Raw genomic sequence first — 15,628 nt, 5'->3', positions numbered from 1 at the left:
TGGTGCTCTAGACTTTGCAGGCCCAGTGGCTGCCCACCTCCATAGGCTTCATCCAGCAGGGCTGTCCACAAGATGGACAGCTGCCCATTGTGCCCTCAGCCCAGGCCCCACCTCACCTCTTCTTACCTGTTCTGCCCCCTCCACACTCCTATTTCATCCCTTCCCCTGAGTGACATAATCTGTGGGGCTATTGGGAGGCCTGGCACTGGCAGCAGGGATTGGGTCCACCACAGCACTCGCCGGTGGTGTTCGGAAGTAAAGCAACCCAGCCCCAGCCTGTTCCACAGTGCTGACTTCCAGCCACATCTCTCCACTTCCCGCTTCACTTCCCACTGCCAGTGAGTGTGGGGCGCGGCTCTACCTCTCCCCCCCCAATTCCCTCTCACAAGTGGCATGGCTGGGAATTGGGGGAGTGGAGCAGGCTGGGGCTGAATCACTCTGATTCCTGCCACCATCATTAACCACCACTAGTAACGTGGCCCTTGTATCGCCCCTGTGTGGAAGGAGTGATTTATTATCCCCATTTTTACAGTGGGAACAAATGTTTTCAAAAGCAGGTTGTAATTTTCAGTACTTCAGTTTTTGAACACATGCCACCCTCCTGCCTCAGCACATGGGGGAACTTGATGGATCCTACCATGAAGGGTAACAGTCCCAGAAGCAAGTAAGAGAGGGAAGAAAACATTCATTAAGGGACACCAGGCAGGTCCTCCAGTCCCCTCCCTGGGAGACTCTGGTGCCCAGTAGCCAGCTGAGGGAAGAGAGGTGCTGTTTGGCCACCATTCCCCAGGATTTAACCTGCAGTAGGGTCTTGAAGTAGAAACTCTTTAATGTCCATTCTAGCAACCCAACCCTACATTACCCATATTGAACTAAGCCTGACTGATGCTGTAGGTCTAGCTGAATGCCAATTTGGGAGGGCTAGAAAGGAAGTTTTCCTCCTTAGAATCGATTAGAACCACAGAGTTTTCCACCTTCCTCACAGCACCTTGAAGCCACAGTAGGTGAAGTAGTAATAGGTATAGTACCTAACCAAAGTACTTGGGTTGAGTTGTTAATTCATCACAACTTGTAGCCTGTTTCCAATGTGTTTAAAAGGATAAAACAAACAGTTCCCAGAGGTAAAAGACCTGGGATTTTGGTGATGGGCCTTCGGCTCGTGGAATAAGGTAAAACCTTGTTGCCTTTGCTGGCTGAGATCCCCACCCTTCTGCAACTCTGTCTCCCTCATTGAAAGGAGGGGGATGTTACTAGATTAGAGAAAGCTGAAACCTAAGGGGATAAGCGGAGGACATCCTACCCTCATTTATGGCTACGTCTACACTGGCCCCTTTTCCGGAAGGGGCATGTAAATTTCACGAGTCGTCGTAGGGAAATCCACGGGGGATTTAAATATCCCCCGCGGCATTTAAATAAAAATGTCCGCCGCTTTTTTCCGGCTTTTAAAAAAGCCGGAAAAGAGCGTCTAGACTGGCCCCGATCCTCCGGAAAAAGTGCCCTTTTCCGGAGGTTCTTATTCCTACTTTGAAGTAGGAATAAGAGCCTCCGGAAAAGGGCACTTTTTCCGGAGGATCGGGGCCAGTCTAGACGCTCTTTTCCGGCTTTTTTAAAAGCCGGAAAAAAGCGGCGGACATTTTTATTTAAATGCCGCGGGGGATATTTAAATCCCCCGCGGATTTCCCTACGACGACTCGTGAAATTTACATGCCCCTTCCGGAAGAGGGGCCAGTGTAGACGTAGCCTATGGGTTTTATGGCAAGGATCCTCCCTCTCCCCAGAACCAATTAAATGCCCAGTATAGGAAAATATAGCACTTCTCCCCTGTGGTAAAATTTAACTAACATTACAGCCTGTCACTTAATTCCATACATATGTCTGTCTTGCTTTTTGTCTGTGTCTGTATTAGTCTAGTCTTGGACTTCTAAAGGTGCTGAGTATCATCAGTTGGAGTGCGGTTATTCAGCCTTCTTAGATAGGCTTAAGTGATTCCTCAAAGATCACAAAGTCGGTCTGCCATAGTTCTTGGGTCTCTGTCTTAGACACTAGCTACAGAATTATTTTTCCTCACTACCACAGGTCTTTTGAGTCAGTAAGGGTACGTCTTGACTACAGGCTTTTGTCAACAGAAGTTTTGTCAAGAGATGCTGTCGACAAAGCTTCTGTCGACAAAGAGCATCTAGACTACATCCAGTTCTGTCGACAAAGCAAGCCACTTTGTTGACATGATGGTGTAGATGCAAAGGACAGTGTAGATGCAATAACGCCTTCTGTCAACAGAGTTCTGTCGACAAAAGGCGTTATTCCTCGTAGAATGAGGTTTGCAGCCGTTGACAAAACTGCTGAGTTCTGTCAACGTTATGTCGACAGAACTCAGCAGCAGTGTAGATGCAGGTGTAGTTTTGTAGACAAAAGTCCACTTTTGTCGACAAAACCCTGTAGTCTAGACACACCCTAACACTTGTCAGTGCTGGCCTTCTGAAAATCAAGCCACTTAGTTAAGTTATTAAAGATGGATGTGGCTAACAAATTAGAAAAGTTTAACTAGTGTGTTTTTATTAAGCAGCAAGACTTAATTGGATGTATTAATTCAGCCAACTCTGGTGTGCTGGTATGAGAAGCATGAGGCTGGTGGCTAAGTGCCATTAATGAAGCTAAGCGTGAATGGTTGTGACACATTTCTTGCCTCTTTGTCATCATAAAATGTTATATTACAGTTGTCAACTCTGTATATACATATATGTATGTGGCTTGCAAGTTTTGAGCCTAGTGATTTATACTGTATGACACAGCTCCCAATGTTCTTATTAGGAAGTCAGCTCTTTAGTGAGCTTTGACTACTTCTTTAGAAGATCAGACATATTTTGAGATGATTGAGTTCTTTATTGCTCTGTGCTCAGTTTCAATCTGGCCAGTTGTTTTTTATGGACCCCTCAATATCTTAGCAGTCAGGATGGTTTCCTCTGAATCCTTTGTTTAAAACCTGTGGAGCCGTTTGCTCATTGGTCAATCACACTATTCCATTATTCTTGTGATCTGACAAACAAGTCAACACCACTGTGCGGATGTCAAACAAAGAAAAAAATAAAACTCACATTCCCCACTAAGAATTAATTTACCCTAGTCACAGCTTGCAATTCTTACTAGCAAATCCCCTCATTCACATATAATCTGTTTTATTAGCACTTCTTTGAATACACAAGGGCCAAATTCCGCTCTTGGTTACACTGATGTAAATTCACAAAACTCCATGATGTTAGAATTTAGGTACCCCAGTGCCCAGTGCTTTAATGCCTACAGATAGAAGTGAGAACAGAATCTGACCTGTAGTCCTTCACCTCTCAATACACAAAGACTAGTAATTCCTTTGATTGTGATTGGAAGCTGCATACACTTATACAAGGAATTTGGCTGCTGTACTGTTATATCAGAGATGCTCATTTCTTCCTAGCCCACATGAGGCTCAGCTGTAATGAGACAATCTTTAGAGTTAGATATTTTCTATTTTGGAAAGTGCGGGCAGAAATGCTGCTTGTTTGTGTGGGTGGCTAAAGGAGAAACATGAAAAGAGCTGTGCAGTCAGCTTCCTTGATTTTCTGGAGGATGCCTCTGTGGCAAAGACACAGGTTTGTACTGTGTGACATTGAACAAAAAGGTTAAATGTCAGTCACAAAAGACTGATAACAAAATAGTATTTACAAGAACATATAGCCACACTTTGTTCCCTCTCTGGTCCTGTATCCATACAGCATAAACTGTATAGTCAGTTGCTTGACCATATGTTTGTTATGAAATATATTCAAGAGATCAAATAACCAATATCACTCATGTTTATTGCTGCAAGTTAATAATATAGTACAGGAAGAAGATTCAATCTGATAGCAGTTTCTGGGAAGCCGCCTCATGTAGTGTTATCTTCACCTCATATGGAAAGTGTGCTCCCAAAATTACACCCCTAAAGCAATCCTTTTTATAACCATCCTGTTTGCAACTAGAAAGATGCTGTGCACCTCATTTGAAACTAGATTTAACCAGTCAGCTGCCAACTTTTTTTTCCCCGGTTACCCCATATCTCTTGATTCTTTACACTGTATTCTAGTTATCAAGAGGCATGAAAGCAACTCAAAGTTTTGGACCAGGTCCTTTTCATTTGGAACATTCTGGTATTGTCCTGTGATAGTAACTCCTACATGTTGCTATTGTAAAACAGCCATATATCCTGAACCTGACAGTTTTCGTAGCTGCTCAAGACAAAGCTTACCATCAGCAAATGCAATACTTAACATGGGTGACCACAATTGTGAGAAGAGTATATTACATTCAGTCATCATAACTTCCCAACACGTATTGGAGTGCATGTACACAAAAATATTGCCTCTGAAAGATGACAAAAACAGGGAAAAAGTAGCAGCAATAAAAGGCAAACGCTCCTAATTGCCTAAGCCTGATCTCCCTGCAGTGATCGCTCTAAGCTGGTGACTGGAGAGAATTCCAATGCCATTATCACAGAGAAATAATTTCATGAGGACAGAATTAAAGACAAGAAGATTCTTTTTTGTTAAGACTTTTTAAATTTGTTGGATCTTGATTTCAATTAAACAGGGCAAATCTGGAGTAACTCCACTGTTTTCCACCTAGCTCTAGAGCAGTGGTTCCCAGACTTTTTGGCCCATGGCCCACCCCACTCAATGCAGATCTTTCTGTGGACCACCAGCCAACCACCCAGGATGACAAAAATGGGTGCAGGAAGGGGTGAGGGTTCAGGGTCTGGCTAGGAGCTTGGGTGCAGGAGCGATCTAAGGATGGGGGGTCTGGGTAAGAGGGTGTAGGAGCGGGATGGGAGTGTGGGGTCTCAGCGGGAGGGATGTGCATAAGGGAAATGTGAGTACAGGGGGTGGTCATGAGGAGAATGGGAGGTGCTTGCCTGGCTCCGTGCCTCCCACTGCTCCCAGGCACACCCCGCTGCTGCTCCCATGGCCATGATTCCAGCCAATGGGACCAGCAGGGAAAGCCTCCAGGCGAGTGATTTCCTGTGCTGCTGTTTCCCCAGCTGGGGAGGAAGGCGGAGAGGTGGTGTGTGGAGCTGCTTCCTTCCCCCACAGCCCAGATCTGGCCCACAAGGTTTTCTTTCCATATACCCCCACCCCTGTGCAGGAGCATCAGCATGGGGATAGAGGGGCAAGCCCCAACCCTTCAGCCTACCTGCCAACTTGTGCACTAGTGGTCTGAGAACCAGAGTATATTCAAAAGACCTTCTTTAATGTATTTTCTCTTTATTTAGAGTTGATTTTATCCAGATTTAATTTTTGGGCCAGCTGGTAGATGAGTTATGAGGGCTATGTGAAAATGGCATGTAATTCTTCAAGAAACTGTTCATAATTGCATTCTGAGTACATTTTGTGGCCCAAAATTTCCTTTTACTTGGCATTTTCACCAAAAAAAAAAAAAAAGATTTTTCATACTGAAAACTTGCTCATTTCCGTCTGCCGATCTGGCTAAACTACATGCCTCCGTCAACGGAGGCATGTAGATTAGCCAGATCGGCAGACGGAAATGAAGCCGCGATTAAAATAATCGCGGCTTCATTTAAATTTAAATGGCTGCCCCGCTCTGCCGATCAGCTGTTTGTCGGCAGATCGGGGCAGTCTGGACGTGACGCGCCGACAAAGAAGCCTTTCTTGATCGGCACAGGTATGCCTCGTGAAACCAGGTTTACCTGTGCCGATCAAGAAAGGCTTTTTTGTCAGCGCGTCGCGTCCAGACTGCCCCGATCTGCCGACAAACAGCTGATCGGCAGAGCAAGGCAGCCATTTAAATTTAAATGAAGCCGCGATTATTTTAATCGCGGCTTCATTTCCCTCTGCCGATCTGGCTAATCTACATGCCTCCGTCGACGGAGGCATGTAGTCTAGACACACCCTAAGAAAATGAAACTTCGTGTACAGTCACTTGTGAATTTTGCAAATCCCTCCCTACCCCTACATTCATACTCTGAAAGTTGGACCATTTTAGTGAAAATACTAATGTTACAATTTCTAACAAACACCCAAAAAACTTCATTTGGGAAATTAAAATCGAATATGAAAACCACAAGTTGTGAGGGCTTGGAAGTTTCCTGAAAACACTGCACAGCCCTAACTGTTATCACCTATGGATGTTTATTGCATTTTAATGACAAAGGGGTATTTTGTTTTCTTTCTGTAATCAGAAAACTTCACAAGATAATTTTATTCACTTGCTCTGTTTCCATTTTCTTTGCAGCAGAATATACTGTGATTGTGCTGACTAGATAAGGTCTGATCCTGAAGCCCTTTTATGTTAAAGGAAAGATACCCATGACATCAGTGAGCTTTGGACCATGTGCATACACTCAGTATAGGTGTATTAAAATACCTAAAGAGTTCATATGCCACGCCAAAAAAAAGTGACACAATTCTTGCTCCAGCTGACAATGGATCATCATTTCTGGCATTGCTAATCCCTTCTTATAATTACAGCATTTCAAATCTACATGGTGATTTAATTTATGGCAAGTCTGGGTGTAAATCTACATTGCTCTAGCTTGCTGTGCCCTAAATTGCCATGTGGAGCCTGCTACCATGAACTGAAAGGTCTGTAGTGTGCTTTGTTACTCTGTTGTTTAAAAGGAAGTACCTCAAGACACACTACGCAGCTTGTTGTGCATTGTAGCCGAGTCCATGGAGCCAGTCAATGTGTAGCAAGTTAGTATGCTATTCATTCACAGCCTGATTTATCACATTCTAAACTGCCATGTAGACAAGTCTGTAGTTTCTTCATGATGCCAGATGGACATCTGCAGACTGCCCTTTGAATCCCAATATTTAATTAATCGAATCAAAATGTATGCCCTATTATACTATCCTCATATTTGGAGATACAATACTTGTGTTTTCTACACTGCTGTGATCATGACTTCTTTATAGTAGTAACCGAACACCTTCTATTCTTGTTCTTTACCTCCTAGCTCTTAGCCATGTAAATAGTGGAAGCTGTTCCTAGAGCATTAAACATTTATACTATTGTTTCCCAAGCCCTATCTTTCCCTTGTCATATGAAACCGTGCACCCAAGTGTCCGAAAACATAGAGAAACACAATACTAATAGCAGACATCAAGAAGCAAAAAGTTTGTGCATAATAAGCTAAGACGACAGCTATATTAAGGAAAAAAGTAATGTTACCACATGCTCTGCAGTTTGTATGGCAAGGGTTTAACTTTCTGCATATTTTCTAAAAAAGGAGCATTAATGATACATGTGAAAAATAGCAGACTGTGGGACATTTTTCAATAAAATATGTTGAAAGGTCACTTTGAGCTCCCTTATGCATGATTCTCATCTGATGGATGAAAATAGCAAAGTCGGGAAGCTAAGCTGTTGCCTTTCATGGGAAGCGATAGCCATTTTTCCAGCAAGCAACCCTATATCATAACATTGCAGATCAGAGAGAGAATTAGTTGGACTTATACTATAAAATCAAAAACTTCTCAATCCATATGAGAAAGAACTGTCCATTAGAACAATTGTTCTGGATGGCTTTGACAATTAAGTATTTTATACTTATAAACATGTTAATTATAATATTTCAGATGCAGTCACTGTGTGCATTAGGACTCATGATTTGCATTTCTTCATGTACTGATATCCCGGTTTATACTTTTTATGCTGAAGTTGCAATATCATAAACACTATGAATGGCTATAAATAACTATTCTGCTTTGACTTGTGCACATGAGTTCTAAGAAATTGCATAAAACTTCAGCATTGTGTCACAAACAAACCTAATTCATTATTCTGGGATCATTGCATTGATGTAATAAGTGCGGGAAGCAGAGGCTGCAGCACTCCCAGGTTTTACACCTGATTTCTCCACACTCAGGTGCTGGTCCCACTGCCAATCGACCATCAGTTCCATCAGCACTGGCTTCTGGCCTCCGAGTGGCTCCTCTGTAGCCCTGCCAGCCTCAGTGGCTTCAGCACCTCTTGGGGTCTTGCCACTCACCATCCCTGAGAGCTCTGCAGCCTGCCATCTCCCAGGTCCAGGCCACTGTCCCTGCAGGCTCTACTGCCCCTCAGGGTCCTGCCACTGGCCCAGGGCTTCGGAGCTGCCTCTAGCTGCGGCTAAGTTACCAAATCTTCCACAGTAGATGGACCAGGCACCATTTCTGTCTGGTCTAGGAGAGTTGTTCACCCTAGCTGTAATCTCAACCTGGGGTGGTAAAAGCACAAGCAGATGGGAAAGGGCACCATTTAGCATCCTCACCCTAAAAATAGTTCCAGCACCACTGAATGTAAAACATAAACACAATGCTCTATATTCACATGTAACATGAGAGGCTTTTCAAAAGTCTCTGTGTCTGTCTGAAATGTCTGTTTGACTGGAACAAGTCTTCATTCCTTCTATCATTCAATATGGCAAGTATGTGATATATCTTACCAGTGTAGATCTCTGTCCTTGCCTTGGAGATACTCAAGGCAGAAAGCACTGAATAAAGTGAAAAATCCACTCCATTTACTGATATCAGTTATGGTCTCTTCCCTAGTCAGCACTCTTATGGCTTACATTAGAACCGTACCTGTGACTTTTTACTTTTCTAGGTGAATTATTGAATTAGTAGTACAAGTGGGCTAGTGCGGGGGTAAGAATGATGTTGTGTATCATAGTCAAGCTCAGGAAAATATTTAAATACAAAGGGCCAGATTCATCTCAGGCTTAATCCTTTTGAAATAAATGGAGTCACATCAAGAAACTCACATAATTCACAAACCACATTAAGCCCTCTCTGAGCATCATACGGTGTGTCTCTTCTCATTTCTAAATTCTAATTATATTCCCATTCATTACCTTCAGATGGTAACAAATTTTGGTCATGATTGACCTGGGCCTAATTTGTAGCCCTGGTTCCCTCTTCTATCATATCACATCATGGGGCTATCCAGTACATTAACTCTTTTGGAATGTTTATATTGTAGTATACTAAGATGTACAACTTTGAAATGCTGCTACTGGATAAAAACACTGTTTATAACACCTAGAGTTACATGATATAACTCTGTATGGCTACGTCTACACTGGCCCCTTTTCCGGAAGGGGCATGTTAATTTCAGCTATCGTAATAGGGAAATCCACGGGGGATTTAAATATCCCCCGCCGCATTTAAATAAAAATGTCCGCCGCTTTTTTCCGGCTTTTAGAAAAGCCGAAAAAGAGCGTCTACACTGGCCCCGATCCTCCGGAAAAAGCGCCCTTTTCCGGAGGATCTTATTCAGGTGGGGAGGAATTGCTGCTGTCTGCACTATTGTGTCCTGCTCTGCACCTGGTGTTAATTTCTGTATAGAAATCCAGGTGGAAGGAAATTCTACTGGAAACCATGCTGGGTTTTTGCTGAGAAGCTACAGGGGACACAGCCAGTGCTAGAGTACCTTCAGCAGGATCTGTGTCTCCAGGAAGAAGAGGAACTGGTCTTTTCTATGGATTGCTAGTAGTCTTTCCCTATGGATCTTGTGGGACCGAGGATGTGCAGTTAAAAAAATGTACCGCTTGCCTAATCACTCCTTCTGTGGTTTTTCTCATTATTTTTCCCACTAAAGACCTGGCCTCATATTAATATAATCAATAGAAAATTCCTCTTGTTTGGAATCTTAGTACATTATGTGGTACATTCCTCCAATGACAGGCATGGAGATCTATGTGCATAACTTGCATTAACATTAATAGCAGCTATCGGCTTAAATCTCTCATGCATTAATGGGAAAATCAATTTCTAGGCATTCATCCAGACTCCCTCCTTCTCTCATTTTACTTTTCATTGAGTTGAAGCTGCTCAGAAATTTGGCCAAGCATGACGTTTTAGAGGTGGGGTCTGCTGCCATTTCTGATGCACTGTTGTGTATGTTGTTATGTGATCTCCCTTGCTTTCCTTTTGTCGCATTAGCATTCCATGAACATGTGGAGATGGACGCACACAGACACATAGAATGCCAACCACTAAGATGATTCTCCTGGGGGCAAAGTATTCCTCAAGGCTTTCATATTTCATCTAGGTCTGTGTGACGGGGCTAACCTGCCCCGCACTGAGCAGGAGGGAGAAGAGCCTGTTTATTGGGTAGAGCACGCCCCACCCCCACAGCCCTACTGGGCATGCTCGAAGTGCAGCCTCACTATAAAAGGCTGCCAGGCTGCTCAGTTGGGGCAAACCGCCGGGGAGGAAGGAACTCCGGCCCAAGCTGCAGGCCCGCCGCCGGACCTGCTGCCAGATTCAGAGCCGGAGGGACCGCCGCTATTGCAGCTACTATCCCCGGGGCGAGCACGCCCCCAACGCCAACTCCAACTCTGGGGGGCCGCCCGCCCCGCTGCAGTGGACACCCCCTGCACTGCTGCCCCAGAGATGGGACCAGCAGACATTGCCGCCGCCGCCAGCCCAGCATCGCCAGGTGGGACCTCCGTCGGCCACAAGGCTGGGGTAGGAAGCAACCCAGGGCAAGGGGCAGGGAAGTCCCCAGTGGGCTCAGTGTGTTTCGGGGAGAACCCCCCCCCCTGCTGAGCCAGTGGTGAGAACCACCCACCACCATTAGGGCCCTGGGTTGGGGTCCGGTGGAGAGGGAGGGCCCGGACCCCCCTACCCCAACCCCTCAGGGTGTGGACTAGGCCTCAGGGCCTGCTGTGACTGTGGACTAGGCCTCAGGGCCTGTTGCGGCTACTAGACTAGGCCTCCGGGCCTGTTGCCACTGCTTTAATCTCGGGGAGAAGGGAACAGGGCGGGGAGGACCCCGCCACAGCTGGTGGAGAATGCGGGCATGGTGATCCCCCCCCCCGATTAAAAAGGGGCGCAGAGAGGTTTTTTTTTTGGTGCTTAGAGCGGGGGTGAAAAGCGGGATTTAGTTGGGCTGGTGCTCGAGGGGGCCTAGGGGAAAATGGCCCCCTGGAAAGGTAGTAGAGAGGCCATGGGGCAGCTCTTGAGGATTTTGCCCAAGGAGGACCAGGAGTGGATCCGGCGACAGGGGCCCAAGACCTTGGGACAGACTGTAGCCCTATTGGAAGGGCACTGGGCTGTCGGAGGAGACCGGAGGGGGACCGGTCGCCCAGGAAGCCGACAGGGAGACCCGGGTAAAGATAGGGGCACCCCCAGGGCCTGTAGCTATGGGCAAGTACTAGCGGCTGGGGTGCAACCGCAGACAGAAGACGGGACAAAGATAGTGATCCCAGTTAAGGTGCAAGGGGAAGAGACCACAGCCTTGGTGGATACGTGCTGTGGGCAGACTCTGATAGAGGAAGACCTAGTCGGCGACCCAGAGCAATGGGGGCCCCCGGTGAGAATGCAGTGTATTCACGGGGAGGTGAGGACGTACCCCACAGCTAAGGTGAAGTTAGCGATCGGGGCGCACGGAGAGATGTGCAGCGTAGAGGTAGTCCCCTGACTGGCTTACCCTGTGGTGTTAGGGCGGGATTGGCCCCACTTTTGGGCCCTACTGCAGGGCCACAGGCGAGGGGACCCTGGTGAGGGAGGCCCAGAACAGCCACAAGCAGCGTTAACAGAACAGCCGACGGAAGAAGACCCCGGGGAAGGGACCTCAGGGGGGGCCAGGAGGGGAGCCCCACGACCCCCTAGAATCGACACCCCCCATAGACTCCCAAGAAACAGACTTCGCCCTGGACGGGGATTTCCTAGAAGAGCAAAGGAACGACCTGACCCTCAGCCAGGCTTGGGAGCAGGCGGGAGGACCGGTGCCAATGGACCGGCCACCCCAAGAGAGGCCCCAAGGCCCAAGGTTTGAGATACAGGGTGATCTGTTGTACCGCCTGACCCAAGACCCGCAAACCCAAGCCGAGATCTGTCAGCTGCTGGTACCCCAACGGCTTCGGATGACGGTGATGCGGTTGGCCCACGATGTGCCCTGGGCGGGCCACCTAGGCCGGGAAAAGACGTTATGCAGACTAGCCCAGCGGTTTTTCTGGCCGGGAATACACCATGCTATGAGGGACTATTGTGCATCATGCTCCGAATGCCAGCGTGCTAACCCCAGTGGGGTTCCCCGAGCCCCGTTGGTCCCTCTGCCCGTGGTAGGGACGCCTTTTGAACGAATAGGGCTGGACCTGGTCAGGCCGCTGGAGTGAAGCGCCAATAAGAACAAATACATTTTGGTCATTGTGGACTACACCATCCGATACCTGGAGGCAATTCCCCTCTGGGTCATGACTGCCCACGCCATTGCCGATGAACTTTTAAAAGTGTTTGCCAGGGTGGGCCTCCCGAAGACAATCCTAACAGACCAGGAAACTAATGTAACATCCAAGCTGATAACGGAATTGTGTCGCCTACTGAATATTCGGTCCCTGAGAACCTCCGTGTGCCACCCCCAGACGGATGGGCTGGTGGAATGGTTCAACAGGACGCTGAAGTTGATGCTGCATAAATTCGTTGATGACGACCCGCAGCAGTGGGACAGGTGGCTGCCAGCTCTTCTCTTCGCTGTAAGGGAGGTCCCCCAAGCCTCCACGGGATTTTCTCCTTTTGAATTATTGTATGGGCGACGACCGCGGGGGATTCTGGACCTAGTGAGAGACTTGGGAGGGACAAGAAAGACGCGCCCAGGGGGCCATCCACTATGTGTTACAACTACGGGAGCGGCTAGAAGAATTGGGCTGGCTAGCCCAGGAGAACCTACGGACGGCGCAGGAAACACAAGCACGCCACTACAACCAGAAGGCGAAGGTGCGGACTTTTCAACCTGGAGACCGGGTGTTACTCTTATTGCCCTCCTCGGAGTCCAAGCTATTAGCAAAGTGGCAAGGACCATTCGAAGTCATGCAGAAGGTCGGGCCAGTTGACTATGAGGTGAGGCTACCAGGGCGGCGGAAAGACTTACGAGTGTACCATGTAAACCTTCTGAAGGCCTGGAAGGAGAGGGAGGCAATGATGATCATCCCCTTTCCCCCAGAGGACGAGTTGGGACCGCAAGTGGGAACCTCGACGGAGCGCCCCCAGATGAATGTTGGGCAAGATCTGGAGAAGGGACAACAGCAACAGCTACAAGAACTCATAGCGCAGTTCCCGCATGTGTTGTCCGATAAACCAGGAAGGACCCCGTTAATTAGTCACCACATTGCCACAATACCAGGGCAGAAAGTATGGGATAATCATCGACCCCTGCCCAGGAAAATGTGGGACATCGTGCGCCAAGAACTAAAAGAAATGTTGGCCCTAGGGGTGGTGGAAGAATCCCGAAGCGAATGGAGGAGTCCCATCGCTCAGTGAGGTTTTGTGTCGATTTCCGCAAAGTGAACGCCATCTCCCAGTTCGACGCCTACCCCATGCCCAGGGTAGACGTACTACTGGAACGCCTGGGGAGGGCCATGTACATCTCAACACTGGCTCTCACAAAAGGCTATTGGCAGATCCCATTGACACCCATGGCGAAAGCCAAAACAGCATTTCCAACCCCTTTTGGGCTCTATCAATTCACAATGACGCCCTTCGGATTACATGGGGCCGCCGCTACATTTCAGTGGCTGATGAACCTAGTCTTGGCACCCCACGATGAGTATGCAGCAGCATACATCGATGACATCACTGTGTACAGCGAAGGTTGGGAGGAACATCTAACCCACTTAGAGAAGGTGTTAAGGGCCCTAGGGGAAGCCAGGTTGACCGCAAACCCGGCCAAGTGTCATCCAGGGAAGGAAGAGGTAACCTACTTGGGGTATACGGTGGGGAAGGGGTGGGTGAAGCCCGTAATAGACAAAATTCAGGCCCTCCGAGAATACCCCACTCCCACCACGAAACGACAGGTGAGACAGTTCCTGGGGTTGGTGGGATATTACCGGCGCTTTATCCCTAACTTTTCCACCATAGCGGCCCCCCTAACGGACTTGACCAAAAACCAACACCCATGGCGGGTGGAGTGGTCAGCAGCATGCGAGAGGGTGTTTCAGACCTTGAGAGACCACCTTATCCAGGGTCCGGTATTGGCCCAGCCGGACTTTTCCAAGCCCTTCACCCTACAGACAGACGCCTCTGAGGTAGGCCTCAGGGCCTTGCTATCCCAGGAGGTGGGGAGAGGTAGAACACCCTCTACTGTACCTTAGCCGCAAGTTATACCCTAGGGAAACTAAGTATTCCACCATAGAGAGGGAAGCGTTGGCAGTGAAGTGGGCTGTGGACACGCTGAGGTATTATTTACTAGGTAGTACCTTTTTGATAGTGACGGATCACGCCCCTCTGAGGTGGTTGCAAACAATGAAGGACACCAATGCTCGTATCATGTGCTGGTACCTAGCATTGCAGCCGTATTCATTTCAAGTGGCACATAGGCCAGGGAAGGCACACAGAAACGTAGATTTTTTTTCACGCATAGGTCCGGAAGAGGGGGAGGAGAGACTACCGGGAAGAAACCTTTTAAGGGGGGGAGGTGTGTGACGGGGCTAACCTGCCCCACACTGAGCAGGAGGGAGAGGAGCCCGTTTATTGGGTAGAGCACGCCCCTCCCCCACAGCCCTACTGGGCATGCTCGAAGTGCAGCCTCACTATAAAAGGCTGCCGGGCTGCTCAGTTGGGGCAGACCGCCGGGGAGGAAGGAGCTCCAGCCCAAGCTGCAGGCCCGCCGCCGGACCTGCTGCCAGATTTAGAGCCGGAGGGGCCGCCGCTATTGCAGCTACTATCCCCGGGGCGAGCACACCCCCAACGCCAACTCCAACTCTGGGGGGCCGCCCACCCCGCTGCAGTGGACACCCCCTGCACTGCTGCCCCAGAGACAGGACCAGCTGACGTTGCCGCCAGCCCAGCATCGCCAGGTGGGACCTCCGTCGGCCACATGGCCGGGGTAGGAAGCAACCCAGGGCAAGGGACAGGGAAGTCCCCAGTGGGACTCTTCCCCCCCGCTGAACCAGTGGTGGGAACCACCCACCACCATTAGGGCCCTGGGTTGGGGTCTGGTGGAGAGGGAGGGCCCGGACCCCCCTACCTCAACCCCTCAGGGCGTGGACTAGGCCTCAGGGCCTGCGGTGACTGTGGACTAGGCCTCTGGGCCTGTTGCGGAGGCTGGACTCGGCCTCTGGGCCTGTTGCCACTGCTTTAATCTTGGGAGAAGGGAACGGGGTGGGGAGGACCCCGCCACAGTCTCATTCAACAACATACAATAATAAATGAATAAACAAGTAATGAGGTATGTAAATAGTGGACTCATTCCTGATATTTGATTTAAATATAGTTTTCTTTAAAGCTCTTTGTCACCTTCTTTATCTTTTCATAAAACTCAGTCATGTGTGATAGCCACAGTAGATCATTTTCCAGTAGAATGAGGATTTTTGGACACGCAACATATGTAAGCACACCATCCTTCCTTCTGTGAGCTTGTTTTCATCTAGAGAAACACATCATCCCCATTGGGAGCAGCTTAGTTGTCTAACTATGGGTGCAATATACCTAGGCCTTCTGAAACCTTGTTCAGATAGACACATGAAAAAGTGCTAATTAATTGCATCTACTGCATTATGTGGGCTCTTTCAGATGAGATTTTGATAATCTGAGGTACTGTGAACAATGAAGACTTTACGTCATTCTTCATGAGAGCTGAAACTTGCCATCGTTGTCTCATACAAAAATTCTCCCCTGAC

The sequence above is a fragment of the Pelodiscus sinensis genome, chromosome 2 (assembly GCF_049634645.1).
Source record: "Pelodiscus sinensis isolate JC-2024 chromosome 2, ASM4963464v1, whole genome shotgun sequence".
In the NCBI taxonomy this organism is placed as follows: Eukaryota; Metazoa; Chordata; order Testudines; family Trionychidae; genus Pelodiscus; species Pelodiscus sinensis.
This window is presented reverse-complemented; position numbering follows the sequence as displayed.